Below are 24,451 nucleotides of genomic sequence, written 5' to 3'. Positions count from 1 at the left end.
AGCCATGGTGAACTGTAGGTCCAATAAACCTGTTTCATTTGCAAATTGCCCAGTCTCGGGTATGTCTTTATAAGCAGCATGAAAACAGACTAATACACTTGGCTAACATTGTTTCTCAGATTTAGGAGCTTTAGGGCAGAACCTATGGGTTTTCTAGGGATAAAATCATATTGTCTGCAGAGATAGTTTGATTTCCTCTCTTCTTCTTTGGATGCCTTTTATTTCTTTCTCTTGCCTGATTGCTCTGGCTAGGACTTCTAATACAATGTTGAATAGGAATGGTGAAAGTGGACATCCTTGTCTTGTTCTGGTTCTCAAGGGGAATGCTTTCAGCTTTTGCCCATTCAGTATGATGTTGACTGTAGGTTTATCATAGATGGCTCTTATTATTTTGAGGTATGTTCCTTCAATGCCTAGTTGTTAGGGATTTTTTTTAACATGAAAGGATGCTGAATTGTATCAAAAGCCTTGTCTGCATCTATTGAGGTGATCGTGTGATTTTTGTTTATAGTTCTTTTTATGTGATAGATCACATTTGTTGATTTGCACATGTTGAACCAACCTTACATCCCAGAGATAAAACCTACTTGATTGTGATGGATTAGCATTTTGATGTGCTGCTGGATTCAGTTTGCTGGTATTTTGTTGAGGATTTTTGCATCAATTTTTATCAAGGATAATGACCTGAATTTTCCTTTTTCTGTTGCATCACTGCCAGGTTTTGTTATCAGGATGATCCTGGCCTCATAGAATAAGTTAGGAAGGAGTCCTCCTCCTCAATTTTTGGAATAGTTTCAGTAGGAATGGTACCAGCTCTTCTTTATACTTCTGGTAGAATTTGACTGTGAATCTGTCTGGCTCTGGCCTTTTTCTGATTGATAGGCTTTTTATTACTGATTCAGTTTCTAAACTTATTATTGGTTTATTCAGGGCTTGAATTTCTTTCTCATTCAGTTTCGGCAGGTGTATGTGTTCTGGAATTTATCTACTTTCTACTAGATTTTCTAGTTTGCATGCATAGAGGTGTTTATAATAGTCTCTGATGGTTTTTTGTATTTCTGTGGAGTTGGTGGTAATGTCCCCTTTGTCATTTCTAATTGTGTTTATTTGGAATATCTCTCTTTTTTACTTTATTAGTCCAGCTGGCAGTATATCAACTTATTTATTCTTTAAATAAATAATGTCTTGTTTTATTGATCTTTTGTATGGTTTTTTACTTCTGAATTTCATTCCGTTCAGCTCTGATTTTGGTTATTTCTGTCTTCTGCTAGCTTTGGGGTTGTTCTTATAGTTCCTCAAAGTATGATGTTAGGTTGTTAATTTGAGATATTTCTAACATTTTCATGTAGGGATTTAGTGCTATATACTTCCTTCTTACTACTGCTTTAGCTGTGTCCCAGAGATTCTGGTATATTGTGTCTTCTGTTCTCATAGTCTCAAAGAATGTCTTGATTTCTGCCTTAATTTCATTGCTTACCCAGAAGTCATTCATAATCACGTGGTTTAGTTTATCTGTAATTCTATGGTTTTGAGCAATCTTCTTGATATTGATTTCAGTTTTTATTGTGCTGTGGTCTAAGGTGTGATTGGTGTGATTTCAGTTTTTTAATTTGCTGAGAATTGTTTTATGGCCAATTGTGGGATCAATTTGAGAGTATGTGCCATGTGCAGATGAGAAGAATGTACTTTCTGTTGTTTTGGGGTGGAGAGTTCTGTGGATGCCTATTAGGTCCCTTTGGTCAAGTACTGAGTTCAGGTCCTGAATATTTCTGTTAGTTTTCTGACTTGTTGGTCTGTCTAATACTGTCAATGGGATATTAAATTCTGCAACTGTTACTGTATAATTATCTAAGTCTCTTTGTAGGTCTCTAAGAACTTGTTTTATGAATCTGGATGCCCCTGTGTTGGGTGCATATATATTTAGGACAGTTAAATTGTCTTATTGAATCAAACCCTTAGCCATTGTGTGATGCCCTTCTTTGTCTTTTTTGATCATTGTCGGTTAAAAGTCTGTTTTGTCTGAAATTAGAATAGCAACCCCTGCACTCCAGCCTGGGCAACACAGTCAGACTCAGTCTTAAAAACAAAAAGAATAGCAACCCCTGATATTTTTGGTTTCCATTTGCTTCATAGATTTTCTCCCTCCTTTTACTTTGAGCTTGTAGATGTTCTTGCATGTAAGATGGGTAACTTGAAGACAGCATACAGTTAAGTCTTGCTTCTTTATCCAAGTTGCCACTCTGTGCCTTTTGATCAGGCTGCTTAGCCTGTTCTCATTCAAAGTTAACATAAATATTTGTGGATTTAATTCTATTATCATATCGTTAGCTTGTTATTATATAGAATTGATTGTGTAGTTGCTTTATAGTGTCAGTGATCTATTTACTTAAGTGTGTTTTTGTGATGGCTGATAAAAGTCTTTCTTTTCCATACTTAGCCCTCCTTTAGGGACCTCTTGTAAGGCAATTCTGGTGATAGAGTTCCCTTAGCATTTGCTTGTCTGAAAAGGATCTTATTTCTTCACATATGAAGCTGAATTTGGCTGGATATAAAATTCTTGGTTGGAATTTCTTTTCTTTAAGAATGCTGAATATAGGTCCCCAATCTCTTCTGGCTTACAAGGCTTCTGTTGAAAAGTCCACTGTTATACTAAGGGGGTTCCCTTTGTAGATGACCTATCCCTTCTTTCCCTAGTTGCTTTTAATATTTTCTCTTTCATGTCAACCTCAGAGAATCTGATGATGATTATGCATCTTAAAGATGGTTGTTTTGTACAGTATCTCACAGGGGTTCTCTGCATTTCCTGAATTTAAATATTGGCCTGTCTAGTGAGATTGGGAAATTTTCATGGACAATATCCTCAAATATGTTTTTCAAGTTGCTTGTTTTCCCTCCTTCTCTTTCAGGGATGCCAATGAGTTACAGAGTTCGTCTCTTTACACAATCCCATATTTCTCAGAGGTTTTGTTTGTTTTTAAAATTCTTTTTTCTTTATTTTTGCCTGACTGAGATAGTTCAGAGAATCAGTCTCAGGTTCTGAGATTCTTTTCTCAGCTTGTCCTTGTCTCACATGCCTCTTGCCTCTTCCTTCTAGTCTTCTGTTAATACTTGCCATTGTATTATGAAATTCTTGCAGTGTGTTTTCCAGCTCTGTCAGATCAGTTTGGTTCTTTCTTAAAATGGCCATTTTGTCTTTCAGCTCCTGTATTATTTTGTTGTAATCCTTAGATTCCTTGAATTGGGTTTTGACTTTCTTCTGAATCTCAATGGTCTTTGTTCCCATTCATATTCTAAATTCTGTGTCTGTTATTTCAGCCATTTCAGCCTGGTTAAGGACCATCACTAGGGAACTAGTGCAGTTATTTGGAGAAAAGAAGACACTCTGGCTTTTTGAGTTGCCAGAGTTCTTGCACTAGTCCTTTCTCATCTGTATGGGCTAATGTTCCTTTAACTATAGTGGGATTTGGGTATAATGAGTTGTCATCATTTCTGGATGTTTTCAGAGGGCTAAGTATTTGTGCAGGGTCTTTATTTATAGCTGAATTCTTATCGTTCCTTTCACAGCAATGGAGGGGGGATACAGCGAAGTATTTTTGGTGTTGAAGTTTAGGCCGTGATCCAATAGGTGACGCTTAAGTGCAGTGACTGGTAGGCTCTTAGCCAAGTGGCTCCTCTGCATTTCCTCAGGATTGCAGCGGTGGTCCCTCGCAGTGCTCTGAAGGTGTGGGCTCCTCTTCCACTCAAATGCTGGATGCAGATCTTGGCTTGGCACTGCCGGGCTGAACACCATAGGCTTGGAGCTAGCTCAGGCTTTATGGTCCCTCCCAAACGTGAGGGTAGCAGGTGCAGAGACCTTGGCAGTGGTAATGGCAGAGGGCCAGAGGGCCTTTCACTTGTCTCTCAGGACTGCACCCCAGCACAACGCAAAGCAGCTGTCAATCAGAGCAATCAGTCTGGGGTGGGGCGGCTGTGTTGTGCGCCCAAGCTCAACAGCCCTGCCTAATGATGAGCAATGGGATGGGGGGCGCTCGCGAAGAAGACAGACTGGGTTCTGTTTTAGATCTTAATTGTTAAGAAAAAAGTTTAAAAACTCCAGAAAGACAATCAGAAGAAAGAAATCCTGAGCTGAGTATTAGATGCTATTAAGCAATTATTCAGGAAAGTTGGTAATTTTGTTGTTTGTGATAATAATGTTGTGCTTGTGTCTTTTTAGAGTTCACATCTATAAAAGTTACATATGGAAATATACACAGGTAAAGTAATATGTCGTATTGAATTTGCTTAAAATACTTCTTTGTCCAAAAAAAAAAAAAAAAGGAAATGGCAGGGGGTGATGGATGAAAGAAGAAGGAAGAATGGAGAATGGCAACATGTTAATAATTGATGAAGATGGGTGATAAGGGCTAAATTTGAGTCTGAAAATATTCATAAGATTTAGTTAAAGTAGCCATTGCAACTTAATTATTAGCTGTGTGATACTGGACATGTTTTAAATTTTCTGAGCTCTGATTTTCTCATTAATGAAACAGGGATAAAAATGTTTTTCCTTCCATGATCACTTTGAAGATTAATTAGTGTAATAGACCTGAATAATGCCAGGCTCCTACTAAGTACTTAATAATACAAAAATCCCTTGTAGACATCATGGAATATCCTTAACACTTTGTTTAAACCAGTCCTTCTAAGTGAGCAGATTCCAGCTCAGTAAAGCTGCAGACAGTGTTCCTTTTTAATCCAGATTTAAACATGCCTTTTCCCATAGACATTTCTTGAGGACATGGATTCTGTCTCATTCTCGCCTGAATTCCTGTATAACAGGGTGCTGGCTGTGTAGTGAGGCTGTGTTTGTCAGCTGGCTGACTGAAAGAATGAGCGAATGAATGATGCCTGATAATTTAGCCCATTTAAGCATGGTTAACATGCAAGTGAATGAAAATACGGCATAGACTACTAGAGGAGGGATGAAAAGGAAGATAGAGTTGGTGAGAAGACTGTATGAATTAAAATGGGGAATGGAGAAGAAGAAAGACTCAACTGTAAACTTTCATCAGGAGCCAGGCAATCAGTGGGAGGAGGCATGTGAGACAAGGACAGAGAAAGAGTGGTCAGGAGACTTTGGAAAAGTACAAACAGAGGGAGAGAGCACAAAAGCACAAATGCAATCCTGCTCACAGCCAGTGAAACACCTTCTCAACAGTCCTGAGAGCAACAGATCATGCATTCAGATGGAGACTTTATAGACTACAGACCAAGAAGTAGTTAGACCTTTGCTCAAGACTGAACAGTTCCCTTAAAAGTTTATCTAAAAGTTCTGCAAAATTTATTTTTTGGTATTTGCATCTCCTAAAACAAGAACCACATCTTTAAATAAAAATATGATAAACTATGTCTGAGTGCAGCATTGAAATGAAATAGAAGAGCTTAGTAGAAAGGCATAAAGGTTATATTTGGGGAGGGAATATTTAGAATTAGTCAGAAGTGTGCAAAGATGTATGGGATGTGAGAAGACCCATTCAGTACATCACTTAGGGTTTTGAAGAACTAGAACCAGCACAACAGGGATTGTTAATGCAAGAGCTCAGCCAAAGAATCTCATTTTGCTCCAAGCCAAAAATGGATACTTCAAGTTGAGTTCCGTTAAAGGAAAACGGCAACGTAATAGAAAATGTGTTATACACAACATATCTCATTATAGAGAACAGAACTTCTTTTTGGAAAGTGATATCAAAATCAGAAATGATGTGATCAGAAATTAAAGGAATTGGAAAGTAGTCTGTTGTATGTTTCAATTTTTGAAACACTGTTTGAAGGGGTTCTTATTGATAAATAATAGATTGATAATAAAGTCAAATTAAAGGCATCAGTTTATCTTGAATAACAGGGAAGTCATTTGTAACCCAGTAAATGCCCCCGTGCCTCAAGAAGCATGCCAGAGTATAGATAGGAATGAATGAGGCTATTTTTCTTTGCATATCATGTCAAAAACAGTGTGATAAATGGGGATGCAGTTTTGAACTGTCTGAGCCTTTCAGAAGTTGGAAGCCTTTTAAGAGATCTGATTAATTTAACATGTCAAACCTAATGGTGAATGAGTTCAATTTCTCCAAAGAGCAATTAGTCAACAGAATAAATTAACATGAGACATTGTCAAATGCAAAGACTGTGCTCATTGCCAAAGATAAAATACTTTTACTGCTATTATTGAACTTGCTTCTTTGTTCTATGAAGGGCTTCTGTGACATAATTCCCTCACTGACCCCTGTGCTTGGAATAAGCTGCCGTCATTTCTTGTCTGGACCACTGCAAAAGCCTCCTAATTTGTCTGTCCTTAGCCACATTTATCCACCTCCTGTCTGCCCTTTGTATACTATCCACACGATATTTGAAAACCCACAAAACTCTTTCTGAGAACATCTCAATAACATCCCATTGTGTTTGGGATAGACAAATAAGATTAGGGTATCTTGCAAAGCCTGAGTCCCTAAATACCCCTCAATTCCATCCACCTCCCCCGACCCCATATCACTTTCCCGTATTCTTTGGCCTTCTTTCATTTCATTGCACTTGCCTTGCTATCTCTGAGTCTTCTCACATCTTGTTCCCTCTTCCTGAAGCACTCTTTCCCCTCCCCAGTGTCTCACATACTCAACTCCTTCTCATTCTTTAGACTTCAGGACAGATCTCAGAACTACTTACTTGGGAGAAACTTCCTGATGTCCTGACGAGGCCATGATTCTCTACAGTGTATTCTCACTGCCTCCTGGGCTCTGGTGTAGCACCTGTCACAGTCCCCACATCCTCATTATAAACCTTTAAGCCCTTTCATTCATGCTTCCAAAGCCACCTATCGACGAAATTCTCCTTCCAACACTGCCATGACTCTTCGTGTTGTCAAATGCAGTGGTCCCTTCTCTGTCACTTGACATCTCATCAGCATTTGACACAACTGAAAACTCCCTTCTTCTAAAACACTCATTCCTCCCGGAATTAAGGACATCACAACCACCCAGTCTTCCTTCTACCACATTAGCCACCAGTTCTCAGAATTATTATCTTCTCTTCCTCAGCTAGATCCCTTGATCTTGGAGCATACTGGGCTGAGAACTGGTCTCCCTGTGATCTCAGCCAGTCCTGTGGTTTTAAGTACCACCTGCATTAAAACGGCACCTATATTTATGCATCCATTCCCAGATATCATTACTGAGCTCCTTATTAGTCTATTCAACTATGTACTTGACATCTCCTCTTGGGATCAATAGTCATCTCAAATTTACTCAATCAAAATAAAATTATTGATGACCTGTGCAGGAACATGCATAAGCACACCCCAATCTTTGGCATCCAACAAATGGTTCTACCATCCATCCATGTGCTCAAACCAAAACCTAGGTGTCAGCATTGATTAATCCCCGCTTTCTTCCTAAACTCCTGACACTCAATCCATCATGATGCTCTACTGGTTCTCCCTTGAAAAGATGTCCTATATCTGACCATTTCTCTACAACTTTATGGCAGCCATATGCTTCCCATTGCATTCAGGATAAAACCCAAACTCCTCAACAAAGCCCACAAGGCCCTATATATCTACCCTTCTGGCCTCATCTTCTTGTCTCTCTCACTTCTTTCCTAAGCTCCAGGCACATCAGCTGAGAGGCAAGCCATGAGCTAAATGCAATCAGGAGGATCAAGGAGAAAAAAATGGGGAGAATAAGAGGAAACAGAAACTAAATCCCTCTCTTTCTTGGCAGAAAGTTAGTAGATCATAACTAAAACTGCCAAGTCAAGAAGTAACATTTGTCTGTTATTTAGAAATATGAAGGGAAATACTAAAATAATACACAAAAAGTACTTTAAATGATTGTTTATGAAGCAAGAATTAAGCATGGTAATGGTGAGAATTGATGAAGTAGGAAAATTCTTATTTTTGTTATAAATCTGAAATACAATTTAACTTTTAAAGAATATATATTACACTGAGAAAAATAAAATTTGGAGAAAAAAGGTATTGAGGAAAAGACAGTAAAATCTTGTGAAGAGACAGACAAACAGGGAGAAAAGCCAGAAGACCTGTAGAAGGTTGTATAATTTTCAAACACAAAAGGGAAAATAACCAAGAACATCTTTTATATTTGATTGAGGAGAGTTAAATTTTGGGGAAAGGATAAGCTGTGCATGCACCGCTCTTAGTTGCCTCAGCAACCGGACCCCCTAGTAATGATAATGATTTTATCATGTAAAAAGTTACATGCAAATTCAGTAAACAGTAATTAGGGGCAAAGTAACACATGGCACTGACAGGCTGCACTTTGGTAGAAGGGCTAAGACAAGGTTGTTCCAAGTCAAAGGATGAGATAATGAAAAGAAGAACTAAGGACCAAAATTGAGTCTGCTCTCCTGCAACTTCACTGGATATTGCAAGCACACTGCACCTCGCTCAAATTTTGGTAAAGCCAGTGTAGGTCATAAATAAACATTTCATGCATCCATACTGCTTCATCTATATGACTATAGGTCCCACTCTACTTTGAGAACCCTTTGAAGAAGGCAGGTGACTCAACTTTGGATAAGTAAGGCAAGTGGAAGGAGAATGTCAGGAATTTGGGAAGAAAGCAGGGAGTAATCAATGCTGATACCTAAGTGTTGGCTTGAGCACACGGATGGGTGGTAGAACGATTTGTTGAGATGCCAAAGATTGGGGTGGGCTTGTGAATGTTCCTGTGCAGGTCATCACACTTGCCCTTGCCAGATCCTGTCGCTTAATAGTCGATCAAAAAATATTTGTTGAACAAACGAACAAATGAATGAATGAACAGACTCTTCAAAAGATGTGGCATAGCCAGGAGCTGCCCCCTCAAATAGAGTATAAAAGCTATCAGAAGGAATTGCTTCTCCCCAGCCTGGATGTACTCACTAAGATCTTGAGTCTGTGTTGATGGCAGGGCTCATCTGGGCTTTTTGGCATTGATACTTTATGGAGCCTCTCAAAGTGTGAGGGAGCTATAATTCTCCCCGTGGAAAACCAAAACTTAAACTAGACAACTTCTATAAATCCATAAACATGTAAGTATATGTAGATCTATGGAGGCATTTATGCACTCTCACATACAAGTAGCCTTCACACTGCCCATGGGTGAAGCGGCTGATTACCTGTGGCATAATTCGAAGCACACAAATTGGCCTACCAGCACAAAAATGCCTCCCTTTCTAAGCAGCCATAAATCTGAGACATCTTTATTATACTTGTCACTTCAATTAATATTATTTTTAGAAAGTCCCTCTTAAAATGCAAACACATTGTGTAAAAAGGAAACATCGATATAGGCGGTGAGGGTGGTACGGAAGAAAGGAGATCTTATGAGTACGAAATCAGTGGATCCACCACTAACTAGCTGAGTTATCTTATAAAAGTTAGCTAACTTCACCAAATCTCCATTTATTTAACTGTAACATATAGAAAAATCCAACTTCATAGTATTTTTATAAGAATAATAGAGTATTTGGTAAACTGTAAACCTACAATTTAGTTTCTATTACATCTTGGGGTTTTTGGGTTATAAGATAAACCGTTATAAGATGTTATAAGATATAACATCGGAGCCTTGAGATACTGAATATGAAACAAGAAAGAGTATGGATATGAAGGATGAGCTGCTGAGAGAAAGAGCAAAGAAAAATAAATTATAGAGACACTTTACCCATTCTCTTCACTTGGTGGCACATATGCTCAAACAGGGCCCTGCCCTTGATTCTTACTGACTCCAGCCATGTAACTGCACCTGAGTTCTTAGTGAACAGAACATTCTTTTCAAACTGTGGGTGATGACCCTTTAGTGAACTGTCATCAGTTTAATAAGGCATGGCCAGCATTTTAATAAATGAAATAGAATTGAAGAGATGAAGAAAGAAAACATCAAAGCACATTGAGTATAGCGAGGGTACATACTATCTTGGGAAGATTTTGTCTTTTGTTGCAGTGGTATTTGAGTGTGTACATGTGGGTGCTGGATCACAATGTAAAACATATTCCTTATTACTTATCACAATCAAAAAAATTTAAAAACTTCTGCCATATGTCATATGCATGCTAAGATACATTCAGTTTCCTAAATATGCAATACTCTTTCATATCTCCGGGCCTGTGCAGATGCTCTTCCTTCTAGTGGAAGGTCCTTTTGCCCACCCTAGCCCAAATGGGTTCTCTTCTCAACAACACACAGCGAAAGCTTAGTTACCTGCTGTGTGACTCCACATCCTCACCCAGACATTCTCCTTTGTTCTCTCTATGCCAAAGGCTGCACTCTGTCTGTACCTTGGTCACATTCATTGTATTTGGATTTAATCAATTGTGTCATATTTTATTTGCAGTTCATTGAACACTGCCTGTCTGCCTACTAAATTCTTGGCTTTTTGAAGGCAGAAACTCTATCTCTCTCTCTCCCTCATCTTTTTACTCCAAGAACATGTGGTATTGTAGGTGTGTTGGAAATGTTTGCTAAACCAACACATAAAAGATAAGTTGGAAAATAGAAAAGCCATTTTTTTCTGTTGAAAAGTGCTTCCTAAGCAGCCATCCAACTCTCACAAATGGGATTTATTCAGTTATCACACAAGACGGGACAGAAAGCCCCCACCAAGATGACTCTGCAAGTCTACATTCATCTGCAGCTGAGGAAATTCTGGAGTTGCTCATGAATGATTATTTGCCGAGCATAGATGTCAATTTGATATGAGGACACCTTCAAATCTCAAATAAATGCACAGATACTTTAACAAAAAAAAAAAAAAAAAAAAAAAAAAAAAAAAAAAACAAGAGATGGTCCACGAGGCCAATATCCTTGACTCAAAATGTCAGCAAAGGTTGTCCCTTCAAAAGGTAATAATATGTTTCTATAAGACACGAAACACTTTAAATCAATATATATTGTATTAAAGCCTTGCTTTTGGTGGGTAGTTTTTTTTTAATAAAACATCAAAAGATGAAAGAAAAGTATTGTTTCAGCCCCCTGAATCCCTGGGGACATACAAGCCTTTACATTCTGCTGACATGGGCACAGGAAAGAGCCAGGGACAGGGAAATGAAGTGAAGCCACTGTTTTCCCATCAGGCTGATGTTCTGACTGGTTTCTCTGGGGGCAGTAGCTGGCACAAAGGCCCCAGCCCCTCTAGGATGGCGCAGCTTTGAAATAAGATGCAACAAGGAGGCAGAATCAATTATTTCTGTGAAAGCCCATTCCTCGTTTCGTCACAGGGAAGTTTTATTCAATAAGTCCAAGTTCTCTTTCATTAGCACAGGAGCTAGAATGAACTTTCTAGAATTATTCAAATCTGGGCTGTAGCCTATTCCAGGCTCAGCTCCTCTCAAACTTGAATGGGCAGTTGAATCTTCTGGGGATCTTCCTAAAATGCACATTTCTGATTCAAGATATTTGAGTTCCTGCATTTCTCATAAGCTCCCAAGTGGCTCTGGTGTTCTGGTCCCTGGAGTCTGATGCCAAGTCTTCATCAGCTCACTCTTTCTTACACAGGAAAATAGCAGATAACCAAGGAGTAAGGAACCCACATGGTTTGATCATTTGTTTATACAAGGTTCTGTCAGTTATTTTATTTTATTAAAATAAAAATAACTTAAAATACTTTTTTTGAAAAAAGAGGAAGACAGCAGACCTACATCTAGGTCCTATTGTGTGACATTCAAAATGAACAATGCTCTTTTGTCTAATCCCAGCATGACACTAGTTATGACTCTCATTTAATCAAACAGCAAACTAAGACTCATGTATTAACATTTTCAAAGTCATCTAGGCAATAAGTAGCCAAGGTGGGATTTGAAATCAGTTGTCTCTGACTCCAAAGTTTAGAGGCTTTCCGTTATTTTGGCTTCTTGGATTATTAGTTAATAATACTTTCAATTAGGGTCAGGAGCGGTGGCTCACGCCTGTAATCCCAACACTTTGAGAGGCCGAGGCAGGCAGATCACCTGAGGTCAGGAGTTCAAGACCAGCCTGACCAACATGGCAAAACCCCGTTTTCCGAATTTATTTCTGGGTTTTCTACTAAAAATACAAAAATTAGCCAGGCATGGTTGGGGGTGCATGTAATCCCAGCTACTCAGGAGGCTGAAGCAGGAGAATCACTTGAACCTGGGGGGCAGAGGTTGCAGTGAGCTGAGATCGTGCCATTGCACACAGCCTGGGCAACAAGAATGAAAATCCATCTCAAAAAATAAAAAAAATAAAAAAATAAAAATAAACCTTTCATTTAAACTCAGTGTAATAGATATGTGCATATATATAGAGAGAGAAATATAGATCGTGTGTGTGTGCGGTGTTTGTGCACAAAGAACAAGGAAGAGAGGACACATCGATGAAGAGGACCCATTCAAGCCCTCCAGGATCACACAGTCCCCTAGAAAGTAAGGCTCATGAAGAGATCACTCTACCACAACAAGCCTAGCACTGCAGTGGAGGCGCTGACTGAGAGGCACGCTTAGCACAGAATGCAGCTCTTGGAACAGTTGACACCTCAGCTGGTTTTGAGGGGTGAAGAGGAGCTTATTTGCTGAAGGAAGGTAGACGCATTGCCAGGTGGATCGCTGCATCTCCAGAAGATCGCTGGAGAAAAGTCATGGAACCATGACAGAAATTATATGTATTTTAAGGGGAATTTTTGATTAATGACCATGGGGGATTCCTTCACTTACTAATTCCAAAGTTAATTAATAAGTTATTATTTTTAAAGGTTCTGAGTGCTAAGAGACTGACACATCAATTGTATGAGTTTTCTTTTCTTTTTGACAAAATCCCTTCATTTTTCTATCCAAGATCACAGATAAAAGTCATTTTTTACCCATAATAATTTCTTAGCCTCCAGCTGATAAGGCAGACAAAAAGAAATTAATCTACGCTCCAGCTCCATGGGCTTAACCCAGCCGCTGCCTCCCCTCCTAAGCCTGAGATGATCGATTGTGATGACAACAAATGATACCTTTATCATTCTTTTCCAGGCTCTGAGAGATGGGCTGCTTCTACTCTTGATCAGAGAGCTGTTACAAAGCAGCAAGCACACAGCATTCAAATAACACCACACAAGCTAAAAAGCCTGGACAATATAAAGCTAACGGCTATAACTTAAATAATTAAAATAAATAGGCAGGTTCTAGGTACGGTTTATTGAGTCAAATGAAGAAAATTCTTCAAATGACAAATTGTCAAAAAACTTCACTGCCCAAGGTCCTCTAGTACATTTGTGTAAGAGACTGATGCTCTGTTCTGCTGCCCAGCAATGACACCCTGGGCTGGAGGCCTTCTTCTAGCCATCACATTATTTTTATTTTTTTCCTTAACGTTCTTTTTTTTTTTTTTTTGTGAAAGGGTGGATTTTATTTTTATATTTGTTTTTATTTTCTATTTACTTTTTCATTTCAATAGGTTCTTGGGGAACAGGTGGTGTTTGGTTACATGAATAAGTTCTTTATTTCTGAGATTTTGGTGCACCCACCACCCAAGCAGTGTACACTGTACCCAATGTGTGGTCTTTTATCCCTCGCCACCCACATCCTGAGCCAAGACTATAGAAGAACTTCCCACCCCTCACTAGCTCAGGTCTTCCATCTCCACAAAGAGTTAAATTCTAAGAGGCCTGATGTTCCCAAACTGTAGAAGCCAGTCAAATCTAAATCACTCCTGGTCAGAATGCAAATGGTAGGCCCCTCTAGACTTTTATCTTCTTGCGTTGTTCATATTTACATAATGTTTCAAATATTCTGGGATATTCAATTATCCTTATGGAAATGAAAATAAAATTGGAGCCCTTAACTAGTCTATAAGCAATAATCTATCACAGCCAGATAAAAGACTTAAAAAAATCGAAATTTGAAAACAGTTGATAGAAAACAGTGAGGAATATTTTATGACCTCACAAGAAACCATGAGGAAATAATTTCTTAGTAAGACATGACAAGGGCAAACTTAAAGAAAGCAATTAATATAGTCAATTACATACAAATCTTAAAACGTCTCTCTATCCAAAGAAACCATTTGAGAAGTGTGAAAAAATTATAAGAAAATAGGAAGGCAATATTTGGAATGCACATAACCCCCCAAAGTATTTGTTTCTAAGATGTGTAAGGCAATCTACAATTCAATGAGAAAGACATGGACAAGGATGTTCACGGCAAGGCTGCTTCTAATTACAAGTGTCTGGAAACAGCCGAAATGCATACCAAGAGGAAAATGGATAAATAAACTGAGGTCTGTTCAGCCACTTTGACACAAAACAACAGCTTGAAGGACTGAATTGAATGAGACGTGTAATCTGTAAACATGGATGAATATCATAAACATAATGCTCACTTTCTTAAAAAAGCAAAGTTGCAAAGGATGTATACATTAGAATGTGTTTATATAATAGTTAGAAATGGGAAACGATGCCATACGTGTAGTAAATATAAAGACATTCATGGGAATGATAAACTTCCCAAAATTATGTAAAATTATGCAAAATTCCCCCAGGAAAGCAAAATTATGATTCCCTCTGGATAGAGAGAAGGGTGTGCTGATTGTGGAAGAGAATGCCAAAGACTTCAAATATTTGGCACTATTGTATTCCTTAAGCCAAATTTTATGTTTATAAATATTTATTTTATTATTCAGTATATTCTTTAATATGTTAAGAAAGCTTCACAATAAATATATTTTTTAAAAGGAGTAAAAAATGAAATGGAAGGTTGAGATGACCTTCAAGAAGAACACCACAACAAGATAAAGTAGAAAGTTAAGAGAGAGGCTGGGCGCGGTGGCTCACCCCTGTAATCCCAGCACTTTGGGATGCTGAGGCAGGCAGATCATGAGGTCAAGAGATCGAGACCATCCTGGCCAACATGGTGAAACCCCATCTCTACTAAAAATACAAAAATTAGATGGGTGTGGTGGCATGCACCTGTAATCCCAGCTACTTGGGAAGCTGAGGCAGGAGAATCACTTGAACCCGGGAGGCAGAGGTTGCAGTGAGCCAAGACCACACCACTGCACTACAACCTGGTGACAGAGTGAGACTCCATCTCAAAAAAAACAAAAAAAGAAAAGAAAGTTAAGAGAGAAGCAGGGAGAAGAGGGAGAGAGAGAGAAAGGTGAGATACACATATTCTAATGACTCTTTAGTAATAGCTTCCAAAGTAGAAAATAAAAGGGAAAAATACACACAAACCAATAATAGGAGAAACTTCTTAGAATTTAAAAAAGACATGAAACTTGTGATAGGGCCCAAATGATGCCAAATGAAGACCCATGCAACTATATCATGACGAACTCCAAAGAAAAGGAGAACCCTCAAAAACTTCTAGAGAGACGAAAGAGTATTTACAAAGGAAAGATAACTAAATTGATATGACTCCCTGTTGACAGCATTAAATACAGAAAGACAATAAAATACTTTCTTTGAGGATCTGAGGAAAACATTTTTATCAAGAATTTTTAATTAAAGCTATCCAGTATTCAAGAGTGAGGGGAAAATAAAACATATTTAGAATTAAAGAAGACAATAAGTTCACTTTTCACAGATTATCCTAGAAGAGCTATCAAAGGATACACTCTGACAAAACAAAAACAAAGTGCATTCAAGAGTGAATGGATGTGAAACTGATTACTAGAAAAATTAAGCATTAAAACTTTGTGATAAGTTAAATAAATAAGCATTAAAACTTGGTGAAAGTCTAAGAAGGAACAAAAATAAAAACAATAATAACATAAGTAAAATCCTACATTATATCAAGAAGGGCAGCTAGGTGGAGGGAAAAAAGAAATAAAACAAGGTATGTGGCCAGGCGCGGTGGCTCACACCTGTAATCCCAGCACTTTGGGAGGCCGAGGCAGGTGGATCATGAGGTCAGGAGATGGAGATCATCCTGGCTAACACGGTGAAACCCCGTCTCTACTAAAAATAAAAAAAAAAAAAAAATTAGCCGGGCATGGTGGCAGGTGCCTGTAGTCCCAGCTACTCGGGAGGCTGAGTCAGGAGAATGGCATGAAGCCGGAAGGCGGAGCTTGCGGTGAGCCGAGATAGCGCCACTGCACTCCAGCCTGGGCGACAGAGCGAGACTCTGCCTTAAAAAAAAAAAAAAAAAAAAAAAAAAACAAGGTATGTTTCTTGCTTATTCTGTGCAAGCATATAGCTTCTTATTAATGCTAGAAATTAATTTAAAATAAATATATATAAAAATACTTCACATATCCCTTAATTTAAGAGAAATCATTGAAAGAATAGATACCCTTTCAAATCTGTTTTCAGATCTATTTCTCAAGAAGATTGGCCTTACGTTTGCTTCTCAGAGTCTTATGGTTTTAGCTCTTATATTTAGGTTGTTTACCCATTTTTGAGCTAATTTTTATTTATGGTGTGATGCAAGTGTCCAATTTAAGAAGCATCCAATTTTATTCCTTAGCATGTTGTAATCCAGTTGTCAGATAATCCTTTCTCCAGTCCATGGACTTTGCACACTAGTCAGAAATCATTTGGCTGTAGGTATATGGGTTTATTTCTGGACTCTAAATTCTGTTCCATTGGTTTTGGTGCCATATCTAAGAAGTAATTCTACAAAAGGCAAGAAAAGAAATAAAATGTATTGAATAGAAACTTCTAAATAAAAGGACAACATTTGTACCAATATATTTTAAATCACCATGAATGTAAATTGAAAAGATATGACATCAAAAGTATGAGCAACAAAAAGATAACTAGATTAAATTGGACTTCATGAAAAATTAAAAACTTTTGTGCATCAATGGACAATATCAAGAAAGTAAAAGAAATCTACAGAATAGGAGAAGACATTTACAAATTATGTATCTGACAAAGGTTTAACATGCAGAATATATAAAGATCTCCTACAACTCGACAAGAAAAAGACAAACAACCCAATTTGATTTTTTAAAATTTTTACTGATATAGTTGTACTTATTTTGGGAGTACTTGTGATATTTTGACAGATGTATATAATATGTAATTATCAAACCAGAATAACCAGTATGTTTACCGTCTCAAACATTTATTTTTTCTTTGTGTTGAGAACATCACAAATCTCTTCTATTCTGAAATATATAATAAATCATTGTTAATTATAATTTCCCTACTGTACTATCAAATACTGGAATGAATCCCTTCTAGCTAAATGTATTTTTGTACCCCTTAACCCAGTAGTTCCCAATCTTTTGGGCACCAGGGGCTGGTCTCACGGAAGACAATTTTTCCATGGAACCAGGGGTGGGAGGGAATGGTTTCAAGATGATTCAAGTGCATTACATTTATTGTGCACTTTATTTCTATTATTATTACATTGTAACATATAATGAAATAATTATGCAACTCACCATAATATAGAATCAGTGGGAGCTCTGAGCTTGTTTTCCTGCAACTAGACAGTCCCATCTGGGTGTGATGGGAGACAATGACAGATCGTTAGGCATTAGATGCTTATAAGGAGGGTGCAATCTAGATCCTTTTGCAAGCACAGTTCACAATAGGGATTGTGCTCCTATGAGAATCTAATGCCGCTGATGATCTGGAGCTCAGGCAGTAATGTGAGTGATGGGGAGTGCCTGTAAATGCAGTTGACTCTTCCCTTGCTTGCCCACCACTCACATCTTGCTGTGAGGCCTAGCTACTGACCGATACTAGACTGTGGCCCGGGGGTGGGTAATCCTGCCTTAGCCAAGTTCTCTTCATCACCTCTCCTGCTTCCCTTCCCAGCCTCTGGTAACCACCATTCTACCCTCTACCTTCATGAGATCCACTTTTCTAGCTCCCACATATGAGTGAGAACATGTGATATTTGTCTCCATGCCTGGCTTACAACCCAATTTAAAAATGGGCAAAAAACCTGAAAAGACATTTCTGCAAAGATACACAAATGGCCAATAAGCACATAAAAGATGCTCAATATCACACATCATTAGGTAAATGTAAATCCAAACCACAGTGAGATATCACTTCATATCTACTAGAGTGGCTATATTTAAAAACCAAACAAAAACAAAAATACAGAAAATACAGCAGTCCCTCTTTATCCCCAGATTCACTTTCCACAGTGTTCATAGTGTTATGCTCAACCATGGTCTGAAAATAGGTGAATCCTGTACAATTCAATATTTTGAGAAAGAAAAAGGCCAGTTTCACTCAACTTTTATTTGAGTATATTGTTATAATTGTTTTATTTTGTTATTAGTTATTGTTGTTAATCTATGACTGCTCCTCATTTATAAATTAACCTTTATCATAGGTTTATATTTATAGGAAAAAAGCAGTACATATACAGTTCAGTATTATCCATAGTTTCAGGCATCCACAGGGAGTTTTCGAATGTATCCCCTGTGGATGGGGGAACTACTGTAACAAGTGTTGGCAAGGACGTGGAGAAATTAGGACCCTTGTATATTGCTGGTGGGAATGTAAAAATTATGTAGCCACTGTGGAAAATGGTTTTGCAGTTCCTCAAAAAGTTAAATGTGGAATTACCATATAACCCAGCAGCAGTCCTAGATAGAATTAAAAAGAAAACTGCAAAAGAATTCAAAATAGGGATTCAAATGAATACCTGCATGCCAATATTCATTGCAGCACAATTCACAAGAGCCAAAAGGTGGGAGATAACCCAAACATCTACCAACTGATGAGTTAGTAAACAATGTGGTATATTCATACAATGGACTATTACTCAACCATAAAAAAGAGTGAACTCTGAACACATATTATAACATGGATGAACCTTAAAAACACTATGCTAAGTGAAATGAGCCAGACACAAAAGGACAAATATAAGCCTACTTATATTAAATATTGAAAATAGCTGGAAATTCACAGAGGCAGAAGTAGATTAGAGGTTACCAGGGGCTGGAGAGAGAGGAGAATAGGAAGTTATTACTTAATGGCTACAGTTTCTATTCAGAGTGATCAAATAGATAGTGGTGATAGCTGCACTTTATGAATGTAATTGATATCATGGAATTGACTTAAATGGTTTAAATGGCAAATTTGTTATATGTATTTTACCAGAAGAAAAAAATAAATTTTTTCCAAAATAAACTCAGATTGAATAACAAAATCCAGTCTATTTACTGTTTAAAAGAGACACAACTGTAATAAAAACATCAAAAGAAAATTGAAACAAATATAGAAACATATATACAATGCAAATGTTAATAAAATAAATAAGAAAGTAGAGCTGTAATACTAATAATAAATGTTAACAGAATTCAATTTGGAAAACAGGAGAAACAAAAGGAAGATATTTCATTTTGATTTTTTAAAAGTCCAACTTGCAATGAAAATATTGCGTTAACATTGATGTATGTACCAGGCCACATAGATTGGAAATATATGAAGCAAAATTTGGGGGAAATATGGGAGAAATTGACATCCACAATCATGGAAGTAGATTTAAATGCATCTTTTTCAGAGATCAGTTAGTAAAAAAAAGAAAAAGTAGATAATGTTTGAATAATAAAATTTAAAAGCTTGATCTAGTATCTAACTCTATATAGAAATTTGTCTCTAACAGAAAAACACTTTCTCTTCAAATATACATGGAAAATTGACAACACAAATTATGGGTTAGGCCACAAAGGAAATCTCACCAAATTCCAAAAAGCAAAAATCAAAGAGGTCACATTCATTGAGCACTACTGCAATCAAAGTAGAAAGTAAAGAAAATCCATATGCCTGGATGTTGAAAACTTGCTTTTAATTAATTACAGGGTTAAAGAGGAAATCAAAAGCATAATTTTGATGGAAACATTACTGACAATTTACATATAAACTGAGGGCTCTAACCAAAGTAGTAATGACAGGAAATATATAAGAGGCCTTTATTAGAAAACAAATAAAAAATAAATAGCTAGTTTTTTAAAAGCTAGAAAAATGTGCTCAATAAACAGAAGAGGAAAGTCTTAAAATAGATTAAAGCAGAAATTAATGAAAAATAAAATATGAAATGAGTCGATTAATAAAACAAAAGATAATTTGGAAAAATTATTGAAATGGATTAAAAATGGGATGGCTAATCACAGAAATTTAACATTTGAATAGACACTATAAGGAAGTAATTTTTACATACAGATGAAAAGAAAAATGTTAAAGTGACAGGAGAATATTATGTGCAGCCTTTCAACAATCTCTGAAAATCTTGAAGGAATCAAAATTTAAGGAAAATTTAAACTGTCAAAATTAACTCAATAAAAAGTAGAAAACATAATATTCCAATTGCCAAAATTGTAATTATAAGATACAGACAGGAGCAAATCACTTTTCTGAGGAGTTCTAACAAACCTTAAAGAGACAACTTTGTGGTTTCTTCCAGAGCATAGGAAAAGTGGGAAAATCAACTTCTTTTACCCATCAGACATAAGTATGATACTAAACTGGACAAAAAACCAATGACCAACAGAAAACTATTAGCAAAACTGAAAACAACAGGGTAAAAGAAAACAAAGAGAAATACTAACAACTATAAAAAACAACCTCGTGGCAGGATTTATGTCAGAAATGTGAGCATACTTCAAGATCAAAAAACTTTCTCAGGGTGATTCACTATACCACATAAAATTACATTATATTCGAAGAAAAATACGGAATAAAAATCATGTCGATAGATTATAAACATCTGATAAAATTTAACCCTCATTCTCAGGTTTTATAAAAAGATAACCATCTAGATTTAAATGAAAGTTGCCTCAACTTGAAAAATTTATCTCTCAAAAACCTATAGTTGACCTTAATATAAACATAGTGGTGTCAAATTAATAGCAACCACTATCTGTTGTATGATTCCACATTGCACTGAGATCTTGGCCAATACAATAAGGAATGAAGTGATATTCTTGTCATTATTGGTATGCAATATGATCGTCTATCTAGAAAATACAGAATAATCACTCCATCCATTATTAAAATTAATTGAATTTGACAAGGCATCTATAGTTGACATCAACTTACACAAATCAACAAATTCTCATATGCACTCTAACCCCAGCTTTCAGGTGAATCCTACAAACACGAAATATAAAATATGAAATACAAATATGAAACATACAAAAAGTTATCTGTAACACACAATTATCCTAACCTAACAGGATACATTTGCGATTGAGTTTCAAGAGTGTTAATTTATGCAAATATTGTATTTCCTTTGTTCAGTATATAGTTGTTTCTAATCTACAGATTGACACTTGTTTTCAGCTGTGAGCAAGAAGAGATAACCCAGGGAGCTTCAAGCATGTCAAGTAATTTCAGAAAAAGTAGGAACTCAGAAAAAGAGCCACGGAGATTGCCTAGCAAGGTGGTTCACACAAAATAAGGCAAAATGGAGCTTTGATGATTAATAGAGTGATCATATATAATAACCAAATAGACAGATGGTTTAGCAGTAGTTTCTAAAATGTTACATCAGTAAATTTAGCTAATTAAGAGAAAAAACCAGGCAGACAAAATCCCTCTTCTGCTAGGAGACGAAAATTCTAGCTGGTTCTACCAATTATAACAAAAGAATCCCAGGGGACACACAAGTTTTAACAGTGTTAATAGACCAGGTTAATCCATCATCACGCTAGAATGACAATTTATATAACAATGGCCAAGTAAGATTTAAAATTACATATCATAAAAAAGAAACATATTGCAGAAAATAAAGGAAAGGAAGAAGAAAAAGGGGGAGGAAAGGAAAGGAGGGAGAGAAGAAACTCAATGTGAAAGGAGTGGATTTAAAACATCTTCTTAATCTAAGAAGAAAATGTTATATTTGCGAAGAAAATTGGGGCAGCTGATGAGTAACTCAGAATCTCTGACAGGGAAACAGCAAAGTTTGGTGCTCTACATAAAAATCAGTCTGCTATTTCAGATCCTATAGCTTCAACCAGTTGGCAGTCATTTTTTATTTTCTTTTAGACCTGGAAAGAGTACCCTCACTGTGGGAAGGATTGAATTCTGTCCCAAAGATTGTTAAGAACTATATTAAATAATAATATAAAAATAAATGTAAACTAAGTAATTTAGCTCTTGGTCAGCAAATCACTTACAAAATGAGCTTTTAGCAAACTTTCTGTGGTGCGCTAACATATTTTGAGCACACTCAATCACTCTAATACGTCTGGAACAGTGCAGAGTACAAATCCTGTCCCACTGACTGTAGATGTCACAAAACCATTGCCATGGAAGATGCACTTGTTTGGACCCTCCATTCTCCATGAGACAGTTTATGAAAGAGGATGGTAACGGCAATAATTCTGGCTAAGCTGAACATCGAGCAGCCCTCTCTCAGGACCTCCTGGACAGATACCATGCAGCCACTGGCTTATCCCAGGAGCAACAATTTCAAGGTCTCGTTTGCCCAATTATCTTCTCAAGAAAGGACTAATTAATTATTGTTGTTATTGTTGTTACTATTATTCTTGATTGTTAACACTAGAAACAATGAACAGTTTTGAGTAATTGGCAAAAAGAACTGTGTGCACCTGTGCACAAAAAGTGAGGAGGGGCTCCCAAAGACCTCCCCGTACTCCCTTCCCCCCCGCTTAGTATCCAGTGCCTGCAGCTTTACACTTCTTGTTTCATCCTCTTGGGCCAACTTTGCAGATTAGAAGATGCTCTCTCTGCCTCAGACCCCACTGCCGTTTTTCTGGTTCTCTCTCATTCTTTACCCAGACTTAGCTGAGGCAGGCAACACCTCCTCTGGAAATCTTGGGGCTCCTCAAGATTCCCAGGACACCTGATCCCACTGCAGTCTCACACCCACCACACTGTGCTGGCACTGCCTGTAACTGTGCTGGCACTGCCTCTCACCCACATGAGACCCTAGAAGGCAGATGAGGATCTACCTTTAAGCCACTTCATGCAGTATAATCCTGATTCGCAATAAACATTCAGCGTTTATTTATTGAGCTGAATTAAGCTGAAAATGTATGTAAGTCTAAAACAGAATAATCAACTCCTCCATCTGTATTAGCTATCTCCTACTGACTCTAAAGTTCACCAAAACTTAGTTAGCAGCTAGAAGTGCCCCCAACTAATTCAGACGTAGATGAACCAAAAAGACTAATAGACTTGAAACACCAACCCCAATACCAGACCCATAGAAGATGCTTGATCATCTTGGTCACTGTCATGTCTTTCTGGTCATTTACCCATGAGCCATCCTCCTGTCCATCCTGGCACCTTCCAGGTTCTTCTGGTGCTCACTCCCTGTTTCTCCGGACCCACAATTCTTCCCTGTCTACCTGAATTCTCTCACTCCAGCCATCACAGATTTTTACTTCCAAATCCTCATTTCTGACAATGCATTCTGATTTCTCTCTCTTCATTTATTCTCCATGTTCAATTATTATCTCTGTTTCTTTTTTTTTCTTTTTTTGAGATGGAGTCTCTCTCTGTCACCCAGGCTGGAGTGCAGTGGCATGATCTCGGCTCACTGCAACCTCCACTTCCCGGGTTCAAGCGATTCTCCTGCCTCAGCCTCCCAAGTACCTGGGATTACAGGTGCATGCCACCGTGCCTGGCTAATTTTTGTATTTTTAGTAGAGATGGGGTTTCACCATGTTGGCCAGACAGGTCTCGAACTCCTGACCTTGTGATCTGCCCTCTTCAGCCTCTCAAAGTGCTGGAATTACAGGTGTGAGCCACCACGCATGGCTGCTCTTAGCTCTGTTTCATCTTCTGATTTCACCATTAGGTCCCAGCCGTAAAAGGGAGGTTTATCTGCAGAGTGAACCCCCACGTCCTCAAAAAAGGAAATTCTACTGCACAATGAGAAGCAGAATAGCAGTGAAGAAGGCTGTTAATGCAGCCAGCACCAGTTTCCTCAAAATGAGCAGTTTCAGCAGGTTTGATCACTGAGGGAAAAGATGGGGCTACACAGGAGACAGAAAGAACAGTTGCCATTGCAATAAACACCAGACATAGAGGCAACAGCTAATGTTGCGTGTTACTGTGGACCACAGTAAAATCTTTCCAGCTCAAAGTCCAGTACGGTTAGAAATACCAAATTGTGCAGCCCATATAGAATTTGGCAATATTTAACAAATATATACATGCATTTGTCCTTAACTCCAACAATCCCACTTAGCCTAAATATACATTTCAAATAATACCAACAACCATGTGCACTTTGTTGTTTATTGAAGTATTATTTGACTTTACAAAAGATACCAAAGAGTCATAGGGAGACATAGGGTATAACCTGTGTTATATACACATGGTGGAGTACTATGCAACTGTGAAAAAGAACAAGGAAGATTTCTATGAAATGATGTGGAGTGAATTCCGAAAGATATTGTAAAGCTTTTTTAAGGCAATGTGAAAAACAGCATATGTACATGCTGTCTTGCAAAAAGAGAAAAGGCAAAATAAGAAAACATGGCTGTATAGTCTCATCTTCACCAACAGGAGCACAAGAAGTACAAACTAGAAAACA

This window comes from Nomascus leucogenys, chromosome 20 (assembly GCF_006542625.1).
Source record: "Nomascus leucogenys isolate Asia chromosome 20, Asia_NLE_v1, whole genome shotgun sequence".
In the NCBI taxonomy this organism is placed as follows: Eukaryota; Metazoa; Chordata; class Mammalia; order Primates; family Hylobatidae; genus Nomascus; species Nomascus leucogenys.
The sequence above is the reverse complement of the archived record's forward strand: the minus strand, read 5'-3'. Positions refer to the sequence as shown.